This window comes from Rhinopithecus roxellana, chromosome 10, assembly GCF_007565055.1.
Source record: "Rhinopithecus roxellana isolate Shanxi Qingling chromosome 10, ASM756505v1, whole genome shotgun sequence".
Lineage (NCBI taxonomy): Eukaryota > Metazoa > Chordata > Mammalia > Primates > Cercopithecidae > Rhinopithecus > Rhinopithecus roxellana.
The window spans coordinates 73,628,613-73,644,250 of record NC_044558.1 but is presented as its reverse complement, the minus strand read 5'-3'; the positions used below and the strand labels follow the sequence as shown (position 1 = coordinate 73,644,250).

The window sequence follows — 15,638 nt, the reverse complement described above, 5'->3', positions numbered from 1 at the left end:
TAGTAGAGAAAGGGTTTCTTCATGTTGGCCAGGCTGGTCTCGAACTCCCAACCTCCGGTGATCCACCTGCCTCGGCCTCCCAAAGTGCTGGCATTACAAGGAATTCAATAATTTCTAAGATCCTTCAAACTTTCATGTTTTAGAAACCATATATTTGTCAACAAATACATATTAGATGTCTGCAATATGCCAAACATTATATACACACCTGTAATATTGTATTACCTTTGTTTTTGAAGGACCACATTTCTCTTTGGTTACTCAATTTCCTCATTGTGAAATGCGACTAATGATGACTCTCCTGCTTATTTTAGAACACAGAGGGAGATTGTATCTGAAAGTGATTTGGAAAATCTAAAATGTTCTGTAGCAGATACCTTCGATATATTCATTTGTATTCACAGGTTTTTCTCTTTGAGATAATAAGCAATAACCTGAAAACGCTCTGTTTTACTTGAAAATGTGTGAGATGCCTGATCCAGAGAGAAATTATCCTAATACTGTTCTAGAGTTGTGTGTGCATGTACACACAAAGCTGCTAATTAGATCACAGTAAATGCACAAAGTAACATTGTCTGCTTGAATAATAAAGAATGTGTTCCATGAGATCTTGTCTATTTTATTCATCATTATACTTATAATAGTAATATTTGCTGAAGGAATGAATGAGTGAAACAATGAAAGAATGCAGATAGCAGAGATTTCTTTAGTTTTCTTTTCATTACCTATTTCAATTATTGTGTCATCTTCAATATTTAGGTATTTTCTTTGATACTTTTTCTTCCCCTCCGATTACCTCTAGAGGAGAGTATGTTGAAGCTCATTTTGACTCAAAATAATTTATGCTTAGGCATCAAAAGATGTTCGTGTTGCAAACACACATTCCTAAGAAATATTGCTATTGTAATTGCTTCCTGAGATCGTCTTTAACGTGTTCAATATGCTATTCTGCTTTAGTTCTGTAGCACCTAACACAGGATATGGCACTGAAAAAGTGCTCAGTAATTCATGAATGATTTGGCCAATCCAATGGAATAACTGGTGTGAGTACTTGGGACAAAGGTACATGACTAATAGAAGTATTGTGTAAGAAATGACACAGGGCTTCTGAAATTTGCCACAGCATATTTAGTCATTTCCATTCAGTGTTAAGATGGTTGTCACCATACAACTCATATCTATTTGTTCACTGTAAATCTTCTCCAGGGTCCCTTCCCACCTTCAAATGCTTTATTTTATTTTATTATTTTATTTTATTTTATATTTTTTGAGACGGAGTCTCGCTCTGTCACCCAGGCTGGAGTGCAGTGGCACAATCTCGGCTCACTGCAAGCTCTGCTTCCCGGGTTGACGCCATTCTCCTGCCTCAGCCTCTCGAGTAGCTGGGACTACAGGCGCCCACCACTACACCAGGCTAATTTTTTTTTTTTTTTTTTTTTCAGTACAGACGGGGTTTCACCGTGTTAGCCAGGCTGGTCTCGATCTCCTGACTTCGTTATCCGCCTGCTTTGGCCTCCCAAAGTGCTGGGATTACAGGCGTGAGCCACCTTGCCTGGCCCCCACCTTCAAATGCGTTAATCAGATTCCTTCAGTATTATGAAAAAACATTATGAAAAGCCTTACCTGATGATAGTAATAACAACCATAACCACTAAGTAGAGAGTCTACATTTATTAATAGCAATGTCATCTTCTAACAGTTATCCAGTGTCCCAGGCCTATCATAAGCTCTTTGAGAATGAGAGTTGTGTCTTATGCTTAGCACTTAAGATGGCTACTTTAGATAGAAGAAGAATGTGGCTATTTGCAGGCAGAAGGCAACTTGATTCCTCACATGGTACTATATACTAAGACACCCTAGACCCCCAGTTTTACTTGTGGTAGTTCTAGCATGTTCCTTCATTTAAGGAGTCTTTTGAATTCCGTAATTTCCAGATTCCACCTGAATAAATGGCGGAGATGGCATTTGAAAGCAAAGTTATTCTACCCTGTCCCCTTCACATAAAAGGCAGGCTTGGGATCACTTAGGTTTGGGGGGCATAAACATCCTCTCAGTGTTTGAGTACCAAAGAAATGATGAACTAATATCAGTAGAAAAGCAACAGATTGGTTATCAATCAGTCTGATGGTGATTATTTTAAGACTTTTGCCACCAACTGAACTGCCCCAAAGCAAAACGCTCATGCAGTTTGACCTTAATTTCTTTTACACTTTCTTGAGAGGTTATTATGCAGTGCTTCCCTATTTAAAACACTGTTTTTACCAGGGGATATTTGGGAGTCTTCTGCATTACAGGCTAAGCAATTCAGTCTTTTCTCAAGAAAAACTGCCATGTTACATCTGGGCAAAAATGGAAACTTAAAAAAGAATCCTCACATCGTTTTATTTTCCTGTGTGTATGTGTGTGTGTATTTTGTCCCACATAAGTATTTTATTATTTCCTAATCGAAGCTCATTCTTCTCTATGAGACGCTGCCCTGATATTTTCGCCTGACAAATCTCCCGGAGCAGATGGTCCCTTCAGGGAAGCTCAGGAAAGTGCTGGGTGTCTAGTTATGCCTGGCCCATCCCTCCCTCTTGGGGCCTCAGATGACAAGTCATCAAACCAGTTTCTCTCCAGCGAAGGATCCTTGATCCGGTAGCAGCAGGTTTGGGTTTCAGGCACTGCAGAGAACCTTTGCAGTTGGGTTTAGCAGCTACCCAAGTCTGCAGCCTGCGCCGGTTCTGGGGGTGAGAGTGATATCCCTGTTGTCCAATCAGAGACGCGGGTTTCCCTGCGGTCCCCGCCCCACTTTCCCCGCTGCCCCAATAACCGCCCTAAAAGGCCGGGCTTCTGCTGTCAAGTAGCCAGGGTGGGCTCCGCCGAGGCGAGGAGGGGCGCGGGTGGGGAGATGCACTCCCAGGTGTTTGCCGCGGAAGTGGGAAACCTGTAGGGTATGGTCCAGCTGTGCCGCACCAAGGCGAGCAGGAGCAGCAGGGAACAGGTAGGAAGCTGGACTTTTCCTTCTTTGCAGATAAAATAAAGAATGCGCATTTCCATGCTGTTGCTTCCCTTCCCCCAGCCCCGCCCCGCCCTCGTCACCCCCACATCTCCTGTGGACGCTGCAGCTCTCGCCGTGAAGTACGGCGCGGGAAGGACTGGGGCGGAGGTGGCTGGGGTGCGGGGAAGCAGGGGTGCGGGATGCCGGAGCCCTGGGGTGCCGGACAGGGCAGGACGGCAGTGCCCTAGGAGAGGGCTCCGAGCCCGGGGTCTGTGTCTCGTCAACTTTCCTCTCGGAGGCTGCCACCGCCGCCAGCGCCGGGAACTCGCCCCAGGGATGCCATATCGCCTCGGCAGGGGAAGGGTGGGGAAGCAGAGAGGTCGGCAGCCCGGGGCGCGCAGATCTTTCCCTCCTGACGCCGGCCCGCACCTGCTGATCTTCCCCATCCCACCTGGGCGCCTGGCTAGCGCATCCCCGAAAACCTGGGAGCGGTTGCGGAGAGGGGAAGAAGGGACTTGTTTGTCCCCTGGCCCCTCTGTTAAGATCTAGCTCCCTTCAGGAGATGGGGGTGGGGAACAATCCCTGCAACTCGAAGGGCACGTTCCGATTAATCACATCTCCGTTGAGAAGGCACCGGCCCTTCTCCACGATCTGCCGCAGGCGGGAGGGAGAGACCGCGGAGCCACTGCCCCTTCTCTCCTAGCCTGGCGCTGTCTACGGGAACCACCTTCACACCTAGTTTCTGAAATGTGGGTTTGGCTTCAGGGATTCCCAGGGAGTCAAGTGATTATGCCCGGATGAGCTCCGAGCGGCTGCGAGGCTGCCTCGCTGGGTGACCGCATCTGGGTAGTAGGTGTTGGCCCAGTGCCGGTTCCTGCAGGAGTCAGATTGCTGGGAGCAGTAGGCAGAAGAATTGCAGAGAAATCCGACGCTGCATCACCCTCTGGGACTGATGACACCCTGTTTGGAAAATTCCTGAAAAATTGGGGTGATGGGAAGGAGGAAGAGGGGATAGCTGCGACCTTTCCTTATTTATTTATTTATTTATTTTCATGCCAGACCGGGCATGGGTATTCGTACGTGTGCTTGTGTGTGCACATCTCCAAGGTGGAGCTATATATAGCTCCTGCATACCCAGCCCGGCTTCCCTGCTGCTGAGCCGGCTGCCTTGGCCTTCTCAAGCAATCTGGAAGCACTGAGTGGGAGGGGCAAAAGAGAATCCAATTCTCCACTGGGGGAACAGCGGGAGAAGCATTCAGACTGCTGAAAGCCTGCGTGAAATAATGTTTTTGTAACTCACGTAAAGATCAATATTTCATATTTCATGTTTTCAATATTTCATGTTTTCAATATGTCATATTTCATGCTTTCAATATTTCAGTATTTTGAAAACATTCTTAGAGTGCCCATATGATCTTCATCCATTTCGCTTCATTTTTCAGTTTTCTAAGTGTACATATGAACCTTACCAGCCCGAAGTGTAACACAAATCAAATTAATACATGCCGTATCTGGGATATTTTATTAGACTCAGCATAATGGTTTCGTTATTTGGTAGTAAATTTATTTGAGTGATAACTTATAGCTAACAGCATTTGGGGATCTGGGAATGGATCCACCCACTTTCCAGGACTAAGGAACTGTTAGAACCCTTGCGGGTGTAGATTTGATGTATTTCTTTGTACAGATTTTACTTGTGGACCTGATGTTTAAATTTGTACTGCTTTTTCATTTCACATCTATTTGTACTACGTGGACTTTCTTTTATAGATTGATGTATGTGCATTTATCTTTGCCATTCCCCAAAATTATTTATTCCTGATGACAACCTTTCCATTTTCACAGATGAAGAAACTAAGATTCAGAGGACACAAGTGATTGGTTTAAAGTCTTCTGAAAACTTGAATATTCCAACAACCTGCTGTGTAATTATACTGCATAGCAGTTTCCCCTCAAATAGAATACTTTTTAGCTTCCCAGGATTTTTGGTCCTGGTAACAAAATGTGGTCAAAGATGATACCAGAAACAATATAAACCAAGTTTATTTAGTTCTAGCCTGACATGTATCCCTACAAAAATTAATTCTGTGTTTTAAGAACAAAATTCTAACTTGCCAAGTCATTTTGAAGATAAATGATTTAATCTACCAAGTTACCATCACAGGCGAGCTGGCTTTTAATTTTGCTCTGCAACTTCTTAATGATCTGATTTGGAGCAAGTTAATTAAACTCTGAGAATCTGTTTCCTTGTCTTCAAAAGGAATTTTATAGCATTGAATTTTCAGGTTGCTATGAGGGTCATAAAAAAGTATTCATGTTTCTGTCATGGGGATGGGCAAATAGTGGGTCATTAATAAATAGAGCTACTACTGGTAATTATCACAATACATAATTATTGTATTGTACATTGGTTGATACATTGGTATGTATCAACTAAATGCATTTTAAAATTCAGGGTTCTAACAAAACAATCACTCCTCTTCAGAATCTCTAGTAGACTATTTTCACTTGGAAACTTAATCATGCTTAGTCTTATTTTGTTGCTTAATCCTCATTTGTATGTCTGATTTGTTTTCTAATTAGGAAGTACTTTGCAGAAAAAGACTATGCTTATAATCTTTTTGTATACCTCACCACATTGAACACAGTCCTATAGTAAGTAGCCTTAAAGATTCTTGTTCAGGAAGCATAATCCTAAGAAGCTAGATGGGTGCTGCAATGATTTGGGGATAATTTTTTGGTAGAAGGCTATGTATTGGGAGGAAACTTCCTCTGGCTTTATGATCCTCTCCATGAGGAGTAATGGATGACATAAAGTGTTTCTATATCCTTCCATAGAATGATTCAGTTTTCCAGTAGGGGTTATGACTATGTACTGGTTCTATGTATTCTCTTGTATCTTATGTCCCTTGAGACCAACTAGAAAGAGCTGAAATAGACAATTTATATTTCGGTATACAAAATATGCTCTGTAATTGCCTTATTTCAAAAACATCAACCAATCCTTCAATTTCCATCTATTTCTACATGCAAATTGGCCACGGTTTCTATCATATCCCACAACCTATTCTAACTCACCAGTAAGCTCCTCCTCCTCAATTCCAATGTTTGTTTTCTTTTTTATTGGTGTATTATTCATTGTTCTCTTCTGACCTTCTATTTTCCATATTGTCCATCTTGTTCTTGAAATTTTGCTCCTTGACACTACAATGCTCTGACACCATACTTTTTTCTTAATTTTTCTAACTTTCCTTTGTCTCCCTCTTAACTTCTCTTTCAACTTCTAGCTTTCAAGCAAATCCCCCAAATTGATGACAATTTATCTTACTGAAAATAAAGTTCTCCTTCTGCATTTCTATTCCTAATCTTCCTCCCATTAGCCATTTCCTTTACACTTACCCTACTGGCTAAGAACACAGGCTTTGGGAGGAAGCCTGCAGGTGTTAATATTTAGGTATCACGATGCAGTTAAGCGAATATCAGCAAGTCAATTGGGGGTTATCATAGCATTTACATGAGAGGATTTTGTGATTTTTAAAATATTAAGTGAGATAATGCATGTTAAACATTCAAAATAGGGTTTGGCCCATGGTAATTACTCATAAAGAATAGCTATTAATAATAGCAGTGCTGTTTATAGCAATTGTAATGTACAAGATGAAAACTGGTTTTCCTTTTTCCCCATCGATAGGCATCATTCATAAACTGGCTTTTATCAATGGAGACTACAACTTCACAGGCTTTTTTTTTTTTTTTTTTTTTTTTTTTTTTTTTTTTTTTTTTGAGATGGAGTCTCGCTCTGTCACCCAGGCTGGAGTGCAGTGCCGCGATCTCGGCTCACTGCAAGCTCCCTCGCCTCCCTGGTTCACGCCATTCTCCTGCCTCAGCCTCCCAAGAAGCTGGGACTACAGGTGCCCGCCACCACGCCCAGCTAATTTTTATGTATTTTTAGTAGAGACGGGGTTTCACCAGTGTTCGCCAGGATGGTCTTGATCTCCTGACCTCATGATCCGCCCGTCTCGGCCTCCCAAAGTGCTGGGATTACAGGCGTGAGCCACTGCGCCCAGCCTGTTAGTTACTTTTTATGACTTTCTTTCCTCTAGTCCAAGTGTTCACTGTATATTCAGTAATTAATTCATTTTTATTTTCAACTCTAATTTGTATCTTTCTCTGCTTATTCCAGCACTAGTTTCATACTGGCATTCCATGCCTGGATGAGTGCAGTAGGCATGTTATCAAATCTTCCAATATATAAGTCTATCTGCTTTAATCTAAGATGCCATGTATTGTTGGTATAATGTGCTTTCAATTTTCATTAATGCTTCTATTTTCCTTTGAAACTTTCACTGTACTTTAGTTCAAATCTTAAAGAGCACTGACTTTGGAGCAGGAGACTCAGGTTCAACTCCTGACAACAGGACTGATTAGTTGCGTGATCTTGGAAATGTAGCAGCAGGAGGATGGGGCATTATTTCACTTCAATAATATGAATGACCTACTGTGTAAAGTTACATTCAAAAGTCTATTTAATATCACATTGAAAATAGTACTTTATTATCATAAGGACATCTAGAAACATTAAAGAAATACTGGGAATAAAGAAAAATCCACCAAATTCCACAAAACAAAGAGATCCTATTTCAATATTCCAGTCTTACTTCTATTAATATAAATAGGTATTTTTCAATTATAAATTTGAGTTTATAGTGAACTTTCACTTTTGTTAACTTTTTAAACTTAATATACCATAAACATTTATTCATTTCATTTAATATTCTCACTAGCCATGTTTTTTTTTTTTTTTTGGCTGCCAATATTCTGTAATAGATCTGTAGATTGTTTTCAGTTTTGCACAGTCATAAAAATGAACCTTTATTATATTAATATTTGCATTTCTGACCATTTCCTTATGACAGCTTCTTAGAAGTTACCCAGGCAAAAGTGTAAATATTTTTAGCTTCGTAACACTTACTGCCAAATTGCTTCCCCCAAAATGTAAGCACAGATTTATACTCTACCAGTGGTTGTACCAGTTTGGCCATACTCTCATTAACACTTGGTACTATTTTTAAAAATTGGGATCATTTTGACAGTATAAATTATGTATCTAGTTTTCTTCTGAGTTATTGTTCATATGATTTTGGATAAGTTCAAAAATGTTATTATATTTATTGGTTCTTTGTATTTCTTAATTTGTGAATTTCATTGGAGTGTTCATATTTTCTCATGTAATAGGAAATCTGTGGTATGCTGCAAAAATTTTCCTCACCTTGTTCTTTGCATTTTAAAAAATGCTTTCTAACACAGAGAAATGTATAGCCTTACTGTAGTTTATAAATCTATTTGCAGTAGTGTCTCTTTGTAGCTTTCAGGTTCAGAAAACTTTCTGCCACTTAACGGAGAATTGAATATAAAAGCAACATATGATGGTGCTATTGCTGAACTTCTTTCCTCCTTTGAAGCAGAATCTGGCTTATGTATATCATATGTATATCCCAGTGCGAAATGGCTCCTGGGGACACATAAAATTCACTCAGTCTATTAAGATTCCATTATTCTTTAGGCAGCTCCCCATGAAGTGAATAGTACCTTAATTCTTTCTGAGCTACTACTGTCCATTTCAAAAGAGCCACAGGGCAGAATGCGCTATGGAAGATATTAATGGCCAGGTTACTCAGCCAGAGCAGGGCACTTTGTTTGCACAATTATCTGAATGACTCAGGCACTAAATCTGCTTCTGCCAGGATTATCCATATGGTCCTTAATTCACTAGATAATTGTTCACCCCTGTACTTGATTTTGATGGTGTAGACCTGAGCATGTCATTACTTTTTCTTCCCTGTTTTGTTACCACTCTAAATGCTTAGTGCTGGTTGCATTAGTTTCTATTATGAGAGGCAGGTTGCCTGGTTCTTCAGTGCATAGGTGTTAAGAGTTATGCAGAGCTTTGCATGAAACCTAGCTCAGTCAGTTACTAGCAGTGTGCTTTGAGGCTGGACACTTAATTTTTTTTTTTTTTTTTTTTGAGGCAGAGTCTCGCTGTGTTGCCCAGGCTGGAGTGCAGTAGCATGATCTCGGCTCACTGCAAGCTCTGCCTCCTGGGTTCACGCCATTCTCCTGCCTGAGCCTCCTGAATAGCTGGGACTAGAGGTACCCGCCACCATGCCTGGCTAATTTGTGTGTGTGTGTGTGTGTGTGTGTGTGTGTGTGTGTGTGTGTGTGTGTTTTAAGTAGAGACGGGGTTTCAGCGTGTCAGCCAGGATGGTCTCGATCCCCTAACCTCATGATCCTCCCGCCTTGGCCTCCCAAAGTGCTGGGATTACAGGAGTTAACCACCGCGCCCGGCCATGAGGCCAGCCACTTAAATTTTTTTACAACTTTGTTTTCTGTGTAAAAAACAGATATTCAGAGTTTGAAGTCCCTATTTTATTCTCCTCTCTCATAGTCGCCTTCTCCTGAGTACATTCTATATGTCATAACCACAGTTGTCTTTCTAAAGTCAATCTCATCGTATGCTTCCTCTGCTGAAAATTTTTTGAGTAAGTTCCCCTTTTGTTGTATTAATAAGATGTCTGAAGTCTTTTGCATTGCACCTGAAGTCCTTTATTAAATAGTACCTGGTAACTTCTCTAGATTCATTTTCTCGTTAATCAAATTTCTCCCATCTCCAGTCTCCCACAATGTCAATCAACTGAACTGTTTGCTTTCTCCTAATGCATCTTGTTTTCTCTTTTCTCCCAACACCCTCCCATGTTCCCCATGTTCTATTCTCTCCCATAAATAACCTGTTTTCTTGTCTGCTTTTTAACTGACCTACCTTTTCATGCCTTGGATCAGGTGCCACCATTTCTTGGAGGACTTCCCTGAATTCTCAGTCTTAAATTTTGACTCCCATAGTAACCTGTGGATATCCTTGCCATGTCACTTACCATACTACATTGTACTGATTGTTTACTTGTCTCTTGCCCCCACTGTAAGTCCTGGAGGATAGAGGCCATACGTTATTTTTCTTTGTGTCTGATAGAGGACCTGACATATAGTTGAAACTTAATAAACATTTTCTGAAGAAATGAATAACTAATCCTAAATTAGTTTTTAGGATTTCAACAAATGAAAAATCCATATCTTTACCCTGGAAACCAATCAATACAAACTAAAATTATATCAATCTTCACAATATGTCAAAAATTAACTTCCTGGTTTTGTTAATTTATACAGGATAAATAAGGGAGATTTTTTTTTAATGAAGTATTTTGTAATGAAAAGCATGCCTAGGACAGCCAATAATTCCAAATTGCTAAATCAGTCAATAAATATCTTTTAAATAATTCTGCATTTTAAAAGGAAAGAGGAATGTATAGTTACATGGATAATGTAGATGTGTAAATTTAGCTGTGTAGGAATTAAATAACGGCAAAGTTAATTTCACTTTTCTTTATTTAATAGAAGGTCTTCCATTGGTGTCATCTTTGGCAGATTACGAAGTATGGTCACATGTGCAGCCTTATTTGATCCTTCGTAACAGTCTTGAAAGTTAGATTCAACGTCATGGTTATCCACATTTATAGATAAAAAAAAATAAGCTCAGAGAAGTAAGTAATTTGCCCAAGGTTACATGTTAGTGGTAAATCTGGAAAAGTAAGATGATCTGGCTCATAGTTGAGTGTCCTATGTGTTATGCTTGGCCCAGAACATTTCACTGAGAGATGACTGGCATCATTTTGTCTAGGTTAAGGACAACAATCTTGATAATAATAATCCCCTTAATGTCCTAGTAAAAATGTATTACATTATACCTATATAGGGTTTTTGCTTTGATTTTTAGTAATCTGAGAAGAAACCAACTGACAGAACATTTTGCTTTAGACATATCTTTAAGTCTTATAGTTACTTGCTCATTTAGAACACCCCCCCCCCCACACACACACCATATTACCCTTTTCAGTTTGTTTGTTTTGAAGTACGTGTCTTTTTATATTAGGTGACAAGTACAATGCTCTTTCCCTTACCTTTTTTTTTTTAATTTGAGTTATTAAATTTTTTTTTTCAGCCAGGCATGGTGGCTCATGCCTGTAATCCCAGCACTTTGGGAGGACGAGGTGGGCAGATCACCAGATCAGGAGTTTGAGACCAGCCTGGCCAACGTGGTGAAACCCCATCTCTACTAAAAATACAAAAATTAGCTGTGCGTAGTGCCGCATGCCTGTAATCCCAGCTACTCAGGAGGCTGAGGCAGGAGAATCTTTTGAACCTGGGAGGCGGAGGTTGCAGGGAGCTGAGATCGCGCCATTGCACTCCAGCCTGGGCGACGGTGAGACTCCGTCTAAAAAAAAAAAATTCTAGATTTTCTTAATTTGGTAGACAATGTTCAACTTTAGTCTTCAGTTTTTGGCTTAGCATATATTCAGTGTAATCTTGGAGAACCAGAGGGGTCAAATGCGTTTTTTAGAAAATAGTGCAAGCGTTGAAAAAGAAATTTATGAAAAATAGATGGGTACTTAGTTAGAACGGTGATCTATCCCAGTTTGAAAATTATAAACACCGAAGTATAAGATTGATTTTTCAAATTTTACTTGTGCAAATGTCTTCTCTATAATTGTACCTCAGTTATTAACAATCACTTATTGAGCACTCACTCTGTGTTGGGCATTTAAAAAACTGTGTTGCACATGACCATCTTAACACTTTGCAAAACCAGTGAAAAGGTTTTTTAAAGTTTATTCATCCAATTTTGCAGATCAGGAAAGTTAGTTATTAAAAAGTTAATGCATGCAGAGGCTAGAATTCACACCCAGATTGTCTGACTCTGAAGCCCGAGTTTTTAATTACTGTGTTATTCAGCACCAACCCAGGGCTCATGATAGCTGGTTTTAGTATTTTGTGAGTCACAGTTTAAAACTCTGCTATTCTATCCCTGGACCCTTAAATAAATTTAGTATTAATACAAGGAATTAAATCATTCTAAATTTGCATATGTTTTATTTATGAATATCTTATTAATATCTTTCACGACAGTAATTTACATGGTGCATGAATTGGACCATTACAATGTGTCATTTAAATATGCCTCTAATGGGCCAATCATTAGAATTTTGACGCAAGCACCAGAAGTTTTTATGCATTTCTGCCCTGATTTTGCTTTCTAACATCTCAAACGATAAACAGTAATTCTCTCCTAAGGCTTCTAATCTGATAGTATTTAATTGTCATGGTTACTAAAAGTACAGATTTGCTAACTGTAACAGAAGAGATGAATATTATAAACAATATTTATGATATTCTAGCTTGAAACTCAAGCTGTTTACTGTGACAGAATTTTATATCGGATAAAACTTTCCTTTGTAAATTATTTTTATACATTAAATGCAGTATAATTTAATTTAAAATATTGGTAAATGCCTAATGGATTGACTTTATTTTTCTTTTGGTCTATTTATATTATTTTGGAGAGCATAACAATTTTCAGATTACTTGAAAATTAACCTGCTTTCTCGAAAAATGTTATTTTCAAATTTTGGTTTATGCACAAGTTCAGTGGTAATGAACCTAAGACATCAATTTTCAGTAAAACACTGTATTATTACATTCTTTCCTCTTCCCTTTTTAATTAAAGAATAGCAGAAATACGGAAAACATTTGGCTCAATGAGCTATGACAAAGTATTCATACCTATGAAATCAACACTCAACTCAGAAGAAAGAATTTTGTCAGCACCCAGGTACCCCTCTTCCAGCCCCACTTAATCACTATCACCTTACTCTTCTCCAAAGGTAGCTTCTGACTAATAAGACTGTAGAATAGTTCTGTCTGTTTTCGAAATTTATATAAGTGGAATCATGAAGTACGCATTTTTGTATCAGATTTTTTTTTTCCCCAGAGACAGGGTCTTGCTCTCTGTTGCCCAGTCTGTTCTCAGACTCCTGGCCTCAAATGATCCTCCCTGCTCAGCCTCCCAAAGTACTGGGATTACAGGCATGAGCCATCATGCCTGGCCCAGATTCCTTTTGTTCAAAATTTTTTTGTGAGCTGTGTCAATATTCTTGCATGTAGCAATAATTTATTTTCATTGTACTGTAGAATTCCATTGAATGAATGCCCCCAAATTATACATATTTATTCTGTTGTTGAATACCTGGGTTGTTTCCAGTTTTGTGTTATTACTGATAGTTCTCCTATGCATGTTTTCAAATTTGTTAGACATTGTTTTTCTTTTTTCTCTTTGAGACGGAGTTTCACTCTTGTTGCCCAGGCTGGAGTGCAATGGTGCGATCTCGGCTCACCACAACCTCCGCCTCGCGGGTTCAAGTGATTATCCTGCTTCAGCCTCCTGAGTAGCTGGGATAACAGGAGCCTGCCACCACACTCAGCTAATTCTTTGTATTTTTAATAGAGGCGGGTTTTCACCATGTTGGCCAGGCTGGTCACCAACTCTTGACCTCAGGTGATCCACCCGCGTTGGCCTCCCACACTGCTGGAAATACAGGTGTGAGTCACTGTGCCCGGCCCAAAATTGAATTATACTATATATGGTGTTCTGCCACTTCCTTTTATTTTGGACAACTTTTTCTTTCCACATGTTACAGTGCCAACACATTCTTTTCAGTACCTGCATAGTATCCCTTTGCACAAAACACAATTTATTTGTCTCATTGTTGGAACTTTGGGTAATGTTTCCAGTGTGTTTTAAAAGAGTGCTACAAAACATTAGTCTGCGTGTAGTTTTTTATATTCCTGGGAATATTTTTCTAAGACATTTCTTGCTGGTCAAGAGGTATATATGTATATATAACAGATTATTATATATATTATATTATATAATGCATATATTATATTTTATATAATATATATTATATATATTATTTATATTTACAGATTATTGATATTTCCAAGTTGCCCTTTAAAGACTATAGTGATTTATATATAATCCTAGAAATATGAATAAGAATGTCTGCTTTTGCATATTCTCCCTAGTACTATTATCAGTCTTTCAAATACCTTTGGATTTTGTATTTCCAAATCAAATTATTACTGAAAAAATAATATAAATGAAGCATAGCTCTGTGCTAAAGAGATCATAAAACATAAAAATTGGTATTTCCCTATAGACTAAATTTTGGTATTTTATATAAAAATATTTCAGTTATTTTTGGAATTGTAAAAACATTTCAGTTTATTTAAGTGGATCCTAAGTTGTTTTATAAAATTCAAACCAAAACTCCCCTGTTTTCATTATTATTTTTAGTATTACAGCTTTTCAATGGATAAAGATTTAAATCTACATTCTGGCATTTAGTAGATACGTAATTTTGGAAAATTTACTCAGTTCCTCTTACTTTGAGTGCCTTCATTTTCTGAAGTTGTGAAAATAGATATGGAAGTTAAGTTTGCTGTATTGCTCTCATCTGATTGTTTTCCAGGTTCAATTTAGGTAATTAGGCTACTTAGGCAGGTGCCTGTTTCTCACTGACCTATTTATGACCCTCTCAGAGCTGTTTGATCTTCAGTGAGAAGAGTTTCTAGACATGAAAAGGAGCCTGTTTCTTATGAATAATCTACAAAGTAGTCTCTTCTGCTAGCTAGAAATGGAAAGAAGTGATGTGAATAATATTTCCTTCTTTCCTTCATTTATATTGTTGGTGAGAGGAGGCGGGGAGAGAAAGAGAGAAAGAGAACAGAAACACAGATCTTCCATGTGGTAGACATTGCATTGGGGCTGGAGATATAGTAATGATTAAGTGAGATTTTTCTTGCCTTCAAGAGTCTTCTAAACTAAGTGTGTGAAATAGATAAAAAGGTAGTTCAAAACTGCGAATGGGTGCTTTGATCCAAGGAGAGCCAACATCTTCTTGTCCTCTGCAGAGGACAAGTAAAGACCTGGAAGCAAAGAATAGCATGACTGGTTCAAATAACAGAAACAAATAAAGAAATATGGTATAGTATAAATTGTACAGTAGCAAGATATGTGGCTGAAGAGCAGAAAAAGAAAGTTTCTTTGTCAGATGAGTAGATTGCAAAAATTTTCTCCCATTCTGTAGGTTGCCTGTTCACTCTGGTGGTAGTTTCTTTTGCTGTGCAGAAGCTCTTTAGTTTAATGAGATCCCATTTGTCAATTTTGGCTTTTGCTGCCGTTGCTTTTGGTGTTTTAGACATGAAGTCCTTGCCCATGCCTATGTCCTGAATGGTACTATCTAGGTTTTCTTCTAGGGTTTTTATGGTATTAGGTCTAACATTTAAGTCTCTAATCCATCTTGATTTAATTTTCGTATAAGGAGTAAGGAAAGGATCCAGTTTCAGCTTTCTACTTATGGCTCGCCAATTTTCCCAGCACCATTTATTAAATAGGGAATCCTTTCCCCATTTCTTGTTTCTCTCAGGTTTGTCAAAGATCAGATGGCTGTAGATGTGTGGTATTATTTCTGAGGACTCTGTTCTGTTCCATTAGTCTACATCTCTGTTTTGGTACCAGTACCATGCTGTTTTGGTTACTGTAGCCTTGTAGTATAGTTTGAAGTCAGGTAGCGTGATGCCTCCAGCTTTGTTCTTATGACTTAGGATTGTCTTGGCAATGCGAGCTCTTTTTTGGTTCCATATGAACTTTAAAGCCGTTTTTTCCAATTCTGTGAAGAAACTCATTAGTAGCTTGATGGGGATGGCATTG

General features: G+C 38.9%; 1 protein-coding gene across 2 annotated transcripts in view; it reads left to right on the top strand.

Annotated features, from left to right (window-relative positions):
* Positions 1-2,826: 2,826 nt before the first annotated feature.
* Positions 2,827-15,638, top strand: part of CNTN1 (contactin 1) — a 441,173-nt gene continuing 428,361 nt past the window's right edge. Inside the window, exon 1 of one of the 2 annotated variants that reach the window (XM_030939730.1) lies at positions 2,827-2,983. The gene's annotated coding sequence lies outside the window, so the exon portion shown is untranslated. The remainder of the gene's footprint in view (positions 2,984-15,638) is intronic. The other variant, XM_030939732.1, reaches the window with a different exon arrangement.